We start from the raw sequence: 15,329 nt of genomic DNA, 5'->3' as shown, positions 1-15,329 counted from the left end.
CATCGTCATCAACAACATCGTCATCAACAACATCGTCATCAACAACAACGTCATCAACAACAACGTCATCAACATCGTCATCAACAACAACATCGTCATCAACAACAACATCGTCATCAACAACATCAGCAACATCGTCATCAGCGACAACATCGTCATCAGCGACAACATCGTCATCAGCGACAACATCGTCATCAGCGACAACATCGTCATCAGCAACAACATCGTCATCAGCAACAACATCGTCATCAACAACAACATCGTCATCAACAACAACATCGTCATCAACAACAACATCGTCATCAACAACAACATCGTCATCAACAACATCGTCATCAACATCATCGTCATCAACAACAACATCGTCATCAACAACAACATCAACAACATCGTCATCAGCAACAACAACATCGTCATCAACAACAACATCGTCATCAACAACATCGTCATCAACAACATCGTCATCAACAACATCGTCATCAACAACAACATCGTCATCAACAACAACATCGTCATCAACAACAACATCGTCATCAACAACAACATCGTCATCAACAACAACATCGTCATCAACAACAACATCGTCATCAACAACAACATCGTCATCAACAACATCGTCATCAGCGACAACATCGTCATCAGCGACAACATCGTCATCAGCAACAACATCGTCATCAACAACAACATCGTCATCAACAACAACATCGTCATCAACAACAACATCGTCATCAACAACAACATCGTCATCAACAACAACATCGTCATCAACAACAACATCGTCATCAACAACAACATCGTCATCAACAACAACATCGTCATCAACAACAACATCGTCATCAACAACAACATCGTCATCAACAACATCATCAACAACAACATCGTCATCAACAACAAATCGTCATCAACAACAAATTGTCATCAACAACAACATCGTCAACAACAATATCGTCATCAACAACAATATTGTCATCAATATCGTCATCAATATCATCAACATCAACAACAACATCGTCATCAACAACATCGTCATCAACAACAACATCGTCATCAACATCATCAACAACATCGTCATCAACGTCATCAACAACAACATCGTCATCAACAACATCGTCATCAACAACAACATCGTCATCAACAACATCGTCATCAACAACAACATCGTCATCAACAACAACATCGTCATCATCAACAACAACATCATCAACAACATCGTCATCAACAACAACAACATCGTCATCAACAACAACATCGTCATCAACAACATCGTCATCAACAACATCGTCATCAACAACATCGTCATCAACAACAACATCGTCATCAACAACATCGTCATCAACAACATCGTCATCAACAACAACATCGTCATCAACATCATCAACAACATCGTCATCAACATCATCAACAACATCGTCATCAACAACAACATCGTCATCAACAACAACATCGTCATCAACAACATCGTCATCAACAACAACATCGTCATCAACAACAACATCGTCATCAACAACAACATCGTCATCAACAACAACATCGTCATCAACAACAACATCGTCATCATCAACAACAACATCGTCATCATCAACAACATCGTCATCAACAACATCGTCATCAACAACATCGTCATCAACATCGTCATCAACAACAACATCATCAACAACATCGTCATCAACAACATCGTCAACAACAACATCGTCATCAACAACATCGTCAACAACAACATCGTCAACAACAACATCGTCATCAACAACAACAACATCGTCATCAACAACAACATCGTCAACAACATCGTCATCAACAACATCGTCATCAACAACAACATCGTCATCAACAACAACAACATCGTCATCAACAACAACATCGTCATCAACAACAACATCGTCATCAACAACAACATCGTCATCAACAACAACATCGTCATCAACAACAACATCGTCATCAACAACAACATCGTCATCAACAACAACATCGTCATCAACAACAACATCGTCATCAACAACAACAACATCGTCATCAACAACAACATCGTCATCAACAACAACAACATCGTCATCAACAACAACAACATCGTCATCAACAACAACAACATCGTCATCAACAACAACAACATCGTCATCAACAACAACAACATCGTCATCAACAACAACAACATCGTCATCAACAACAACATCGTCATCAACAACAACAACATCGTCATCAACAACATCGTCATCAACAACATCGTCATCAACAACATCGTCATCAACAACATCGTCATCAACAACAACAACATCGTCATCAACAACAACAACAACGTCATCAACAACAACAACGTCATCAACAACAACGTCATCAACAACAACAACGTCATCAACAACGTCATCAACAACAACAACGTCATCAACAACAACAACATCGTCATCAACAACAACAACATCGTCATCAACAACAACATCGTCATCAACAACATCGTCATCAACAACAACATCGTCATCAACAACATCGTCATCAACAACAACATCGTCATCAACAACAATATCGTCATCAACAACAACATCGTCATCAACAACAACATCGTCATCAACAACAACATCGTCAACATCAACACCGTCATCATCATCATCATCAACAACAACATTAACATTAAAAACATCAACAACAGGAATGATTAACAATGATACTCCAACGCCAGCTCCCCCCCCCTCCAGCACCAACACCAAAGACGTCGCAATCGCCGTCACCAACGCTAGAGACGACGTCAACGCCAGTAATGACGTTTAGTAACAACAACAACAATAAGGACAAGAAAGCTCCCCAAGTGGATTGCACGTTTGCCGCAAGGAATGGCAATTAATGACTTGGATGCGCAATTATGTGTTTAAGTTTATCCTGGAAACTAACACGCACATACCAACGCGCGCACGCGCGTACACACACACACACACACACACACACACACACACACACACACACACACACACACACACACCATGCACACGCGCGCGCACACACCATGCACACACGCACACACACAACATGCACACACGCGCGCACACATCATGCACGCACGCACACACACACCATGCACACACACACCATGCACACACACACAACATGCACTCACACACAACATGCACTCACACACAACATGCACTCACACACACATGCACACACAACATGCGCGCACACACACACACATACGCACACACACATACATACACATACACAACATGCACACACACACCAGCACACGGCAACACAACCATACGAGCATAACAACAACACGGATGACGTTGCAAAATAATAACTGTCGATGTGACTGAAGGTGGAGGAAGTGGACGATGATTAATGGGAAAAATGTTCAAGATTTAACGTTTCGATCACCAGGGTCTTAATCCTTATTAACACCATCACGATTCACGTCAAATGCTGCGATTTCGTAAACCTGCAGGACGACTTTGCTGAGAGTAGTCCAGACTTCTAAGTCTACAATCAAATAATGTGTCTAATATTCGTATTTTAGATTTAACTTCCCTTAGTTCGTCGTTCAGCTTCTCAACCTATGACGCAAAGTTGATTTGACATTTGGAAAGTCGAAAGATTGAAAAAAAAAAAACTAAACGAAGTCGTGTTTACTCGAATTCGTTGGAGTCGTGATAGTGTGACCGGAGTTTGAGTCGTGATAGTGTGACCGGGGATTAGATTACAATTGAGCTTTGTGATCAATTATCTGTGGGCGGAAAAGTTGAAGCATTAAAATTCTTCAATTAATCTTCGTCTATTTCCTCCCCCTTCTGTCTCATTTGCCATTATATATTTCCTTCAATTGTCGATATATTTTGACACTTGTATTGCCAATACCTCAATTATTGACTGTCATAACGTCTCTTAGGCTTTCAATATCAAGTAATAATTGCCTGGACGTCACAGGGCAGGACTCGCAGTAATGGATTTAAATTGGTCAAATTTAGATTTAAGAAGGAAATGGGCAAGAAATAGTTTACTATTAGGGTGGTCAACGAATGGAATAGACTTAGTAACCATGTAGTGAGCGCTGAAACTATCGGTTGTTTTGATAAAAGGTTAGATAACTTTATGGATGGGGATAACAGGTGGTAATGGACATGGAACTACCTAGTGTAGGCCTTATGGTCTCTTGCAATCTCATTCTTATGTTCTTATGGTCTCCGAGCTTCATCAGAAGCGGTTAATACAGATGAAATTACTTTAACGTTGTTCATGATTGTTTACGTTTGTGTCTGATTGTCCTGAGTCATCTCGAGGTCGTTTGGTGGGAATGTTTCCGGAGGTGAAGGTACAGTCACACCAAACTTACGGCCTGTTTCAGACCACCGGCGGCGATCAGGCTGATGCGTGCAGCTGTTCCTCTGTTTATTGTAAAGAGAACTCAAGACAAAGCAATTGGACTGAATCTCCACGTCATGAAGATGGACAGGAAATAGACACTTGGCGCTAACCATGAGGAAAACAAAAGTGCCACCCTTCAAGGTGATGCTCGGAAACAGGCTCGTAAGCTTGGTGTGACTCGGGATTAAATGCTGCTGCAGCAGCTGCACCAGAGGTAGCAGCAGCAGCTCCGGCAGCTGCGTCAGGTGACTAGAGGGCAAGCTAGGTCGATGGCCTTGTGGCGCAAAGCGAGACGGGAGAGATTCTTGTCGAGTATCGGTGTCGCTCGTAAGACCAGGCTTTGAATACATTAAAACACGTACACATATACACATACACACACACATACACACACGCACATACACACACGCACATACACACACACACGTATATACACACACGTATATACACACACGTACACACACGTACACACACACGTACACACACACACGTACATAGACACACAAACTCATACACATAACATACATAACATATACATTACATACCCATAACATGCACATATACAAACACATACACATTACATAACATACACGGACATAAACACACACACATGCACATATATATATATATAATATAATATATATAATATATATATATATATATATACACGTACATTCATGGCGACGATAGTGTGCATTGATGTCACTGATACGAACAGGAGTAGCACACTACACACGCGCGCGCGCGCACACACACACACGACGAAACTTTTTTTTTTTTTTTATACGAAAAAACTTGGTATATACTTGTATTATCAGAAAAAAGAAAGACTTCTACGTTTTTACTGAGTTGGACAAGCAATATTTCATGTCGACGATAAAGTCTCCCTTCTTCTTTTGTTTGAAGATGCACCACAGGTCGTAAAATGTTCCCAAGGAAGAAGAAGAAAAAAAAAAAAACGCGCTACTAACGTGCATACCATGTGAATACTCTGTGCTCTAACTTGAGTTTATATTATTTGTTTATTCATTTATTCATTCGTTTAATTGTTTATCTATTTACCCGAAGTGTCTTTCCCCTTCGAAGTAACCGGGAATTCCTAAGAAGTTGACCAAGAAGGATCACAAATCAAAATTGCTAAACGCGTTTGATTGTTATAAATTTTCAACACCTTTCTAGGTTTCGTATCCTGAATGAACATTGTTCATGTTCAAGCAGATCTGTAAGGTTGATTTATTTTTGCCTTTCGAAGCCTTCTGATCCAGGAACCTGAAGAATTTTTTTCTGAGTTTTGCTCCTGTGGGGGAATTCAACGAACTGGGGGGGGACCTACAGAACACTTCCAGAGGATTGTGGGGACCTACAGAACACTTCCAGAGGATTGGGGGAGGGTCTTACAGAACACTTCCAGAGGATTGGAGGAGGGTCTTACAAAACACTTTTGAGGGGTTGGGTGGGTCCTACAGAACACTTCCTGGGGTTTGTGGGTGGGGAGACGTCCAACAAAACACTTCTGGTGGTTGGGGGACCTATAAAACATTTCTGGGGACTTGTGGAGGATTACAGAATGCTTCTTGGGGTTGGGGGAACTACAGAACAATTCTGGGGGAATGTGGTGAACCTACAGAACACTGGGAAGATGTGGGGTGATTCTACAGAACGCTTTTGTGAGAATCTACAGAACACATCGGGGGGGGGGTTATGGGAAGAACCAACAGAACACTTTGGGAGGTTATGGGGAAGAATTTACAGAACATTTGGGGATGGGAGGGGGGGGGCATACAAAACACTTTAGTCAGGTTGTGAGGAACCCACAGAACACATGCGTGAGATGTTGCGAAAAAAGACCTTACAGAAACGTTCCCGTGAGGCGTTCTGGAAGAAGACCTCCGGATGGGACGGACGAGGAACTTACCTCCACTGACGACGGTGGCAGCTGCAAGAATGACTCTGGGTACGGGCAAGCCCGTCTTAGTGTCGGGCCGGCGTGTCAGCGGGACTGGCCGGGCCAACCCACCTGCCCGACGGGTCCCAACGGCGAGCCCTGAGGCACTCCAATAGTCGGAAGCTGAGGTACCTGGGCGGAAGGGTAGGAAGGGGGAGAACGAGTAGAGGGATGTTGTCAGGGGAACAGGGGGTGGGTGTGAGGGAGGGGGAGATCAAGTAGGAGGATGTGGGAGGAAAGTGGGGGGGAGATCAAGTAGGATAATGGGGGTGGAACGGAGCGGTGACGGAGATCGAGTAGGAGGGTACTGTCAGGGGAACAAGGGGTGGGGGGATATCGAGTAGGAGGATGTGGGGGGACCATGGGGGTGGGGGGGGGAGATGGGGTAGGACGTTGCTAGGGCACGTAGGGGGGAGGGGGAAGGTGTGTGTTTCCTCAAGAATTCCCTAAACTCGTCAGATCCTGGAAACTGACCACTTCTTCTTCTTCTTGTACTTAAGGATAAAACTATATTTTCCTCAATAATTCTCTAGAATCCATACGTAAGTCCTTGAAAATATGACCTCTGTTGTTATTGTTGTTGTAGTTGCTGCTGCTGTGGTCGCTTTCTAGATGATCTTAACGGTATCTAGAATCTCCTTAACCAGTCCCACTTACCCCTAATCTAGGTTTGGTCCTCTGGACTCGCTGTAGGTGTGTCGTTCTTAGAAAGCACCTCGCAGGTGTTCCAGGTTGCAAATAAGAAATGGCAGGTGGTCAAACCTTGTTTCGGTATAGATCATTATTGTTATTATTACTGAAACTCGTAATTATTTTTCACCATAAGATTTGCCTTTCATCATGAACGTGCCATATCAGTCATATTACTGAAACTCGTAATTATTTTTCACCATAAGATTCGCCTATCACCATGAACGTGCCATATCAGTCATACTTCATGAACGTGCCGTATCTGCCATTCTTAATGGACGTGCCATGATATCTGCCGTTCTTAATGAACGTGCCATATCTGCTGTTGTTCACGAATGTGCCATGAAATTATCTGCCGTACTTCATGAATGTGCTATATATGCCGTTTTTCATGAAAGTGCCATATATGCAGTTTTATATGAACGTGCCATATCTGCCGTTCTTCATTAACATGCCATGATATCTGCCGTTCTTCATGAACGTGCCATATATGCCGTTCACCATGAACAAGCCATATCTGCCGTTCTTCATGACTGTGCCATACGTGCCGTTCTTAACATGCCATACGTGCCGTTCTTAATGAACGTGCCATATCTGCCGTTCTTAATGAACGTGCCATATCTGCCGTTCTTAATGAACGTGCCATATCTGCCGTTCTTAATGAACGTGCCATATCTGCCGTTCTTAATGAACGTGCCATATCTGCCGTTCTTAATGAACGTGCTATATGTGCCGTTCTTAATGAACGTGCCATATCTGCCGTCCTTCATGAACGTGCCATGATATCTGCCGTCCTTCATGAACGTGCCATGATATCTGCCGTCCTTCATGAACGTGCCATGATATCTGCCGTTCTTCATGAACGTGCCATGATATCTGCCGTTCTTTATGAACGTGCCATGATATCTGCCGTTCTTTATGAACATGCCATGATATTTGCCGTTCTTCATGAACATGCCATATATGCCGTTCTCCATGAACAAGCCATATCTGCCATTCTTCATGAACGAGCCATATCTGCCGTTCTTCATGACCGTGCCATATCTGCCGTTCTTCATGACCGTGCCATACGTGCCGTTCTTCATGACCGTGCCATACGTGCCGTTCTTAATGAACGTGCCATACGTGCCGTTCTTAATTAACGTGCCATACGTGCCGTTCTTAACGTGCCATACGTGCCGTTCTTAACGTGCCATACGTGCCGTTCTTAATGAATGTGCCGTTCTTAACGAACGTGCCATATCTGCCATTCTTCATGAACGTGCCATATCTGCCGTTCTTCATGAACGTGCTATATCTGCCGTTCTTCATGAATGTGCCATATCTACCATTCTTCATAAACTTGCCATATCATTCTTCATGAACGTGGCATATCTACCATTCATGAACGTGCCATATCTACCATTCTTCATGAACGTGCCATAACAACCATTCTTCATGAACATGCCATATGTGCCGTTCGTAATGAACGTGCCATATGTGCCGTTCGTAATGAACGTGCCATATGTGCCGTTCGTAATGAACGTGCCATATGTGCCGTTCTTAATGAACGTGCCATATGTGCCGTTCTTAATGAACGTGCCATATGTGCCGTTCTTAATGAACGTGCCATATCTGTCATCCTTAATGAACGTGCCATATCTGCCGTTTTTAATGAACGTGCCGTATGTGCCGTTCTTAATGAACGTGCCGTATGTGCCGGCCTTCATTAACGTGTCATAATATATGCCGTTCTTCATTAACGTGCCATGATATCTGCCGTTCTTCATGAACGTGCCATGATATCTGCCGTTCTTCATGAACGTGGCATATCTGCCTTTCTTAATGAACGTGCCATGTGTGCAGTTCTTAATGAACGTACCATATCTGCCGTTCTTCATGAACGTGCCATATCTACCATTCTTCATGAACGTACCATATCTGCCATTCTTAATGGACGTGCTGTTTTTCATAAACGTGCCATATCTGTCGTTCTTAATGAATATGCCATATGTGCCGTTCTTCTTGAACGTGTCATATATATAGTTTTTCATGAACGTGCCATGATATGCCGTTCTTCATGAACGTGCCATATATATCGTTCTTCATGAACATGCCATATCTGCCGTTCTTGAACATGCCATGATATATACCGTTCTTCATGAACGTGCCATGAAGTCTGTCGCTCATCATGAACGTGCCACAAGATCTGTTGTTCATGATGAACGCGCCACAAGGTCCTCATGAACGTGCCATGATATCTGCCGTTCATACTGAACGTGCCTCAGTCATGAACGTTCCATGATACTTGCCGTTCACCATGAATGTGCCACAATGTCATCATGAACGTGCCATGATATCTGCCATTCACCATGAACATGCCACGAGATGTGCCGTTCATCAAGAACGTGTCATAAAACTTGCTGTTCATCAAGAACGTGCCATGATACTTGGTGTTCATCATCAACGTGCTATAGTATTTGCAGTTCATCAAGAAAGTGCCATGATATTTGCCGTTCTTCAAGAACGTGCCATGATATTTGCCATTCTTCAAGAACGTACAATCCTGCCGTTCAACAAGAACGTATCACGAGATCTGCCGTTCTTCATGAACGTGCCAGGAGGCCACGATTAGCTGGTAGCTGCATTGTAACATGTTATAAATTATCTTCCACTATATCCCGATTATCATTAAATTAAGTTAAATATTCCATTTATTTTTTCATTCATCGATTCGTTTATTTATTCATTTGTTTATACATTTCTTTGTTTATTTATTAAGTTATTTATTTATTCATTTGTTTGTTTTTATATTTTGGTCAGTGAAATTAGTGACCCTCTGCAGATTCAAAATACTTTAAGCTGTCCAAATTTCTAAAATTACTTCTGTTTAATAATTTCCCAAAATATACGTGTAATTATCTATTTCCCCTCTAATAGCGTTGTTGTACAACAGAAACATGACATCTCCACCGTAACAACATTTCTGAAATGTTGAAAAAATACGAGTAATAATGATATATAATCATAGCTCACCATTAGTACTGTATTCAAAAATTGCGCGAAATGGTGCTGCCATCTGTTAGCAATTTTATAATCAAGGTATGCTTTCCATCTCGACGTTTCGCTTGAAAAAACCGTTTGGAAGCTGTTAGAATTAGAAGTTTAAGATAAAAATACATTAGAATTATTAATCTAGTTTCCTTTGAGAGGTTATGACGTTTATTTAATGCCACAGTATTAGAAATAATGCATAAATGTTGAAACACTCGAAAAGTAGTTTTCTATGAAGCAAGTTCAAGATAGAAAATTTAATTTGTAAAGGAAGAGAAGAAGCGAGCATTCACAGATTGGTTACAAAAGAGGACGGGGGAGTCATATGAGACGTACAAAGAAAAGAAAAGAGAAGTAAAGCAAAAGGTAAAGGAGGCAAAGAGGAGAGCAGATGTGAAATGGGGTAGGAGTATGACAGAAAATTTTGAAAGTAATAAAAAGATGTTTTGGAAAGAAATAAAGAGAGGAAGAGGAGGCGAATCAAGTAGAGAAGAAAAGGTGAAAGGTACAGATGGAGAGATGATAATGGAAGAGATGGCAGTAAGGGGAAGATGGGCAGAATATTTTAGGGAGTTGCTAAATGTGAAGGAGGATAGGGAGGGAAAGATAGCTGCAGTGGGAAATGCGAAGAAAATGAGAGTGATGAGTGAGGAGAATGGAGGAGAAATAAGGAAGGATGAGGTGAAGGCAGTTGTAAAGATGATGAAAGCAGGTAAGGCACCTGGTCTGGATGGATGCCATGCAGAATGTCTGAAAAAGGGAGGTTCAGTGATGGTGGACTGGTTGGTGAGGTTATTTAATGTTTGCTGGAGAGAGGGTAGAGTACCGGAGGACTGGAGAAGTGCCTGTATAGTTCCTCTTTACAAGGGAAAAGGGGACAAGTGTGAATGTAGTAGTTTCAGAGGGATTAGCCTGTTAAGTGTAGTAGGGAAGGCTTATGGGAGGATCTTAATTGAGAGGATTAGGAGAGGAACAGAAGGAGTAATTGGTGAGGAACAGTGTGGATTTAGGACAGGTAGAGGTTGTGTAGATCAGATCTTTGTGGTAAGACAGATATGTGAGAAAGCTATAGGAAAGGGGAAGGATGTTTTTTGGGCTTTTATGGATCTGGAAAAGGCTTATGATAGGGTAGACAGAAAGGCACTGTGGGAGGTTATGCAGATTTATGGGATAGGAGGTAAGCTTCTGGGAGCTGTCAAGAGTTTTTATGAGAGTAGTAGAGCTTGTGTCAGGATTAGAAATGGAGAGAGTGAGTGGTTTGAAGTAAAGGTGGGACTTCGTCAAGGATGCGTTATGTCGCCCTGGCTGTTCAACTTATACATGGATGGGGTGGTGCGAGAGGTGAATGCTAGGGTAGCGGGTCAGGGATTGGAGATGGTTAAAGAAAATGGAGAAAAGTGGGAGGTGAGCCAGCTGTTGTTTGCGGACGACACTGCGCTTGTGGCAGGGTCAGAGGAGGGATTGAGGAAGCTGGTGGCAGAGTTTGGGAGAGTATGTGATAGAAGAAAGCTAAAGATAAATGTAGGTAAAAGTAAGGTGATGAGATGTACAAGGGGTGAAAGTGGCAGTAGACTGGAAGTGAACATTAAGGGAGAGCGACTGGAGGAAGTGGATAGTTTTAGATACTTGGGTGCAAATGTAGCAGGAAAAGGTGGAGTAAAGGTGGAGGTAGATTGTAGATTGAGAGAAGCGAGTAAATGCCTTGGTGGATTAAAGAGTGTAATGAGGAATAGACATTTGGGAATGGATGCGAAGAGGAGACTGTATGAAGGAGTGATTGTGCCAACAGCACTGTATGGGGCAGAAACGTGGAACATAAGAGAAGAAGAGAGAAGTAGTTTGAATGTGTTTGAGATGAGGTGTCTGAGAAGTATGGTGGGGGTTACTAGGCTGGATAGAGTGAGAAATGAGGAGGTGAGGAGGAGAACGGGTGAAAAAGGATTTGGGAGATAGGGTTGATGAAAGAATATTAGGATGGTTTGGACACATGGAAAGAATGAGTGAAGAAAGACTAGTAAAAGAGGTATGGAAGGCAGATGTGGAGGGAGTGAACATGAGGGGACGTCCTAGGATGAGGTGGATGGATGGGGTGAAGGGGGCTTTGGGGAAGAGGGGAATGTCTGTTGAGGAAGGAAGGGAGAGGACGGAAGACAGAGGTGAGTGGAGAATGGTTGTATATGGATGATGTTGTGATTGCATGAGGAGGAATGGGCAGGGGGGTGGGGGGTAGGGTAGTATGTGTGAGTAAATTTTGACGCAGCCCGAAGGGATTTCTCCCCGTCCTCTCCTTATATGCAAGGGGGGACGGAGAGGGGGGGTCGCCAATTAAATGAAGCGGCCTTGCTGTGGATGTGCTGTGTCTTGCGACACTGCTTCTGACCCAGGGCGGTGGGCAGGGTGCAGGGATGACCCGTCATCCAGGAGGTGCTCAGATGAGAGGGAGGGTGGGAGGGGTGTGGAGTGTATGTAGGGATGAAATGGGTGGGAGTGTTTTTATGCCTTTCCCTTTTTGGCTACCTCCCTTGTAAGGGGGAAAAAGCCTTGGTATATGTATGTATGTATGTATGTATGACTTTAAAATATTAAACCTGTCTCCTTTCATTTCTATTTACTGTGCTGATTTGCTATATAGTAGTTGTCCTTTCAATCTTTCATCTTCCTTTTTCTTTGTCTTCCTCGTCCCCCTCTCCTTCCTCTTCCCCCTCTCCTTCCTCTTCCCCCTCTCCTTCCTCTTCCCCCTCTCCTTCCTCTTCCCCCTCTCCTTCCTCTTCCCCCTCTCCTTCCTCTTCCCCCTCTCCTTCCTCTTCCCCCTCTCCTTCCTCTTCCCCCTCTCCTTCCTCTTCCCCCTCCTCCCCCTCTTCCCCCTCTTCCCCCCTCTTCCCCCTCTTCCCCCTCTCCTTCCTCTTCCCCCTCCTCCCCCTCTTCCTCCCCTCCTCCCCCCTTCCTCCTCTCCCCCTCTTCCCCCTCTTCCCCCCTCCTTCCTCTTCCCCCTCCTCCCCCCTCTCCCCCCTCTTCCCCCTCTCCTTCCTCTTCCCCACCCTCCACCTCTTCCCCCTCCTCCCCCCTCTTCCCCCTCTCCTTCCTCTTCCCCTCCTCCCCCCTCTTCCCCTCCTCCCCCTCCTCCCCCTCTCCCTCTCCTCCCCCTCTCCCTCTCCTCCCCCTCTCCCTCTCCTCCCCCTCTCCCTCTCCTCCCCCTCTCCCTCTCCTCCCCCTCTCCTCCCCCTCTCCCTCTCCTCCCCCTCTCCCTCTCCTCCCCTCTCCCTCTCCTCCCCCTCTCCCTCTCCTCCCCTCTCCCTCTCCTCCCCCTCTCCCTCTCCTCCCCCTCTCCCTCTCCTCCCCCTCTCCCTCTCCCTCTCCTCTCCCCCTCCCCCCCTCTCCTCCCCCTCTCCCTCTCCCTCTCCCCCCCCTCTCCCTCTCCTCCCCCTCTCCCTCTCCTCCCCCTCTCCCTCTCCTCCCCCTCTCCCTCTCCTCCCACTCTCCCTCTCCTCCCCCTCCCCCTCTCCTCTCCCTCTCCTCCCCCTCTCCCTCTCCTCCTCCTCTCCCTCTCCTCCCCTCTCCCTCTTCCTCTCCTCCCCCTCCCCTCTCCTCCTCTCTCCCTCTTCCTCTCCTCCCCCTCCCCTCTCCTCCTCCTCTCCCTCTCCTCCCCTCTCCCTCTCCTCCCCTCTCCCTCTTCCTCTTCCTCTCCTCCCCTCCCGCTCTTACCCCTCCTCTTCCTCCTCCCCTCCTCTACCATTACTGCTACTACTCTTTCTCCTACTCCTACTCTTACACCACTTCCTCTTCTTCCTCCTCTTCCTACACCTCCTCCTCCTCTTCCTACACCTCCTCCTATACCTTATTCCACCGCCTTCTACACCCTCCTCCTCCGCCTCCGCCTCCTACACCTTCCTCCTCCTCCTCCTCCTACTCCTACTCCTCCACCTCCTCTTCCTCCTACTACTCATCTCCCTCCTCCTACCACTACCACTACTACTACAACTCTTTCGTCACCTCCTCCCCCTCCTTCTTCTCCTCTTCCCCTCCTTCTTCTCCTCTTCCCCTCCTCCTTCTCCTCTTCCCCTCCTCCTTCTCTTCTTCCCCTCCTCCTTCTCCTCTTCCCCTCCTCCTTCTCTTCTTCCCCTCCTCCTTCTCCTCTTCCCCTCCTCCTTCTCCTCTTCCCCTCCTCCTTCTCCTCTTCCCCTCCTCCTTCACCTCCTCTTTCTCTTTTCATCCTCCTCTCTTTTCCTCCTCTTCTTCCCCTCCTCCCCTCCTCCTCCTTTTCCCCTCCTCCCCTCCTCCTCGTTTTCCCCTCCTCCCCTCCTCGTTTTCCCCTCCTCCGCTCCTCCTCCTTTTCCCCTCCTCCTCCACTTCCCCTCCTCCTTCACCTCCTCCTCCTCCTCCTCCTTTTCCCTTCCTCCTCCTCCACCTCCTCCTCCTCCTCCTTTCCTCCTCCTTTACCTCCTCCTTCGCCTCCTCTTCCCCTCCTCCTCCTTTACCTCCTTTTCCCCTTCTCTTCCCCTTCTCTTCCCCTCCTCCTTCACCTCCTCATTCTCCTTCTCCTTTTCTTCTCCTCTCTCCCTCCTCCTCTTCCTCCTCACCCTCCTCTCCTCCTTACCCCTCCTTCTCCTCCCACTCTTCCTCCTCCCCTCCCCTCCTCTTCCTCCAGGAAACTGGAAGCAGAGTGAAGCGGAAGGGCTTCAACGCGGCTTCTCGTTTCCAGACAGTCGGTGTGTCTGCGTCTGTGTCTGTCTGTTTCCGATTGTCTGCGTCTGTGTCCGTCTGTGTTTCCGATTGTCTGCGTCTGTGTTTCCGATTGTCTGCGTCTGTGTCCGTCTGTGTTTCTGATTTTGTCCGTCTGTGTTTCCGATTGTCTGTGTCTATGTCTCAGTGTTTTAGAATGTCTGCGTCTGTGTCCGTCTGTGTTTCCGATTGTTTGTGTCTGTGTTTCCGATTGTGTCTCTGTCCGTCTGTTTCCGATCATCTGTGCCTGTCCGTCTGTGTTTCCGATCGTCTGCGTTTGTGTCCGTCTGTGTTTCCGATTGTCTGTGTCTGTCTCTCTCTGTTTTAGAATGTCTGTGTGTCAGTCTGTGTTTCCGATTATCTGTCTGTTTTAGAATGTCTGCGTCTGTGTCCGTCTGTATTTCCGATTGTCTGTGTCCCTCTGTGTTTCTGATTGTCTGTGTCCGTCTGTGTTTCCGATCGTCTGTGTCTGTGTCCGTCTGTGTTTCCGATTGTCTGTGTCTGTATCTCTGTGTTTTAGTGTCTGTGTTTCCGATTGCCTGTGTCTGTGTCTGTGTTTTAGAATGTCTGCGTCTGTGTCTGTTTCCGATTGTCTGTG

The 15,329-nt window shown here is 45.6% G+C and overlaps 1 protein-coding gene across 1 annotated transcript in view; it reads right to left on the bottom strand.

The window, feature by feature from the left end:
• LOC143020608 (lysozyme C-like) overlaps positions 1–6,391 on the bottom strand; it is a 30,768-nt gene extending 24,377 nt beyond the window's left edge. Inside the window, exon 1 of the mRNA XM_076177046.1 lies at positions 6,260–6,391. The gene's annotated coding sequence lies outside the window, so the exon portion shown is untranslated. The remainder of the gene's footprint in view (positions 1–6,259) is intronic.
• Between the last annotated feature and the right edge of the window lie 8,938 nt (positions 6,392–15,329).

The sequence above is a fragment of the Oratosquilla oratoria genome, chromosome 40, assembly GCF_046742065.1.
Source record: "Oratosquilla oratoria isolate Oo_2021 chromosome 40, ASM4674206v1, whole genome shotgun sequence".
NCBI lineage: Eukaryota > Metazoa > Arthropoda > Malacostraca > Stomatopoda > Squillidae > Oratosquilla > Oratosquilla oratoria.
This window is presented reverse-complemented; position numbering and strand designations above follow the sequence as displayed.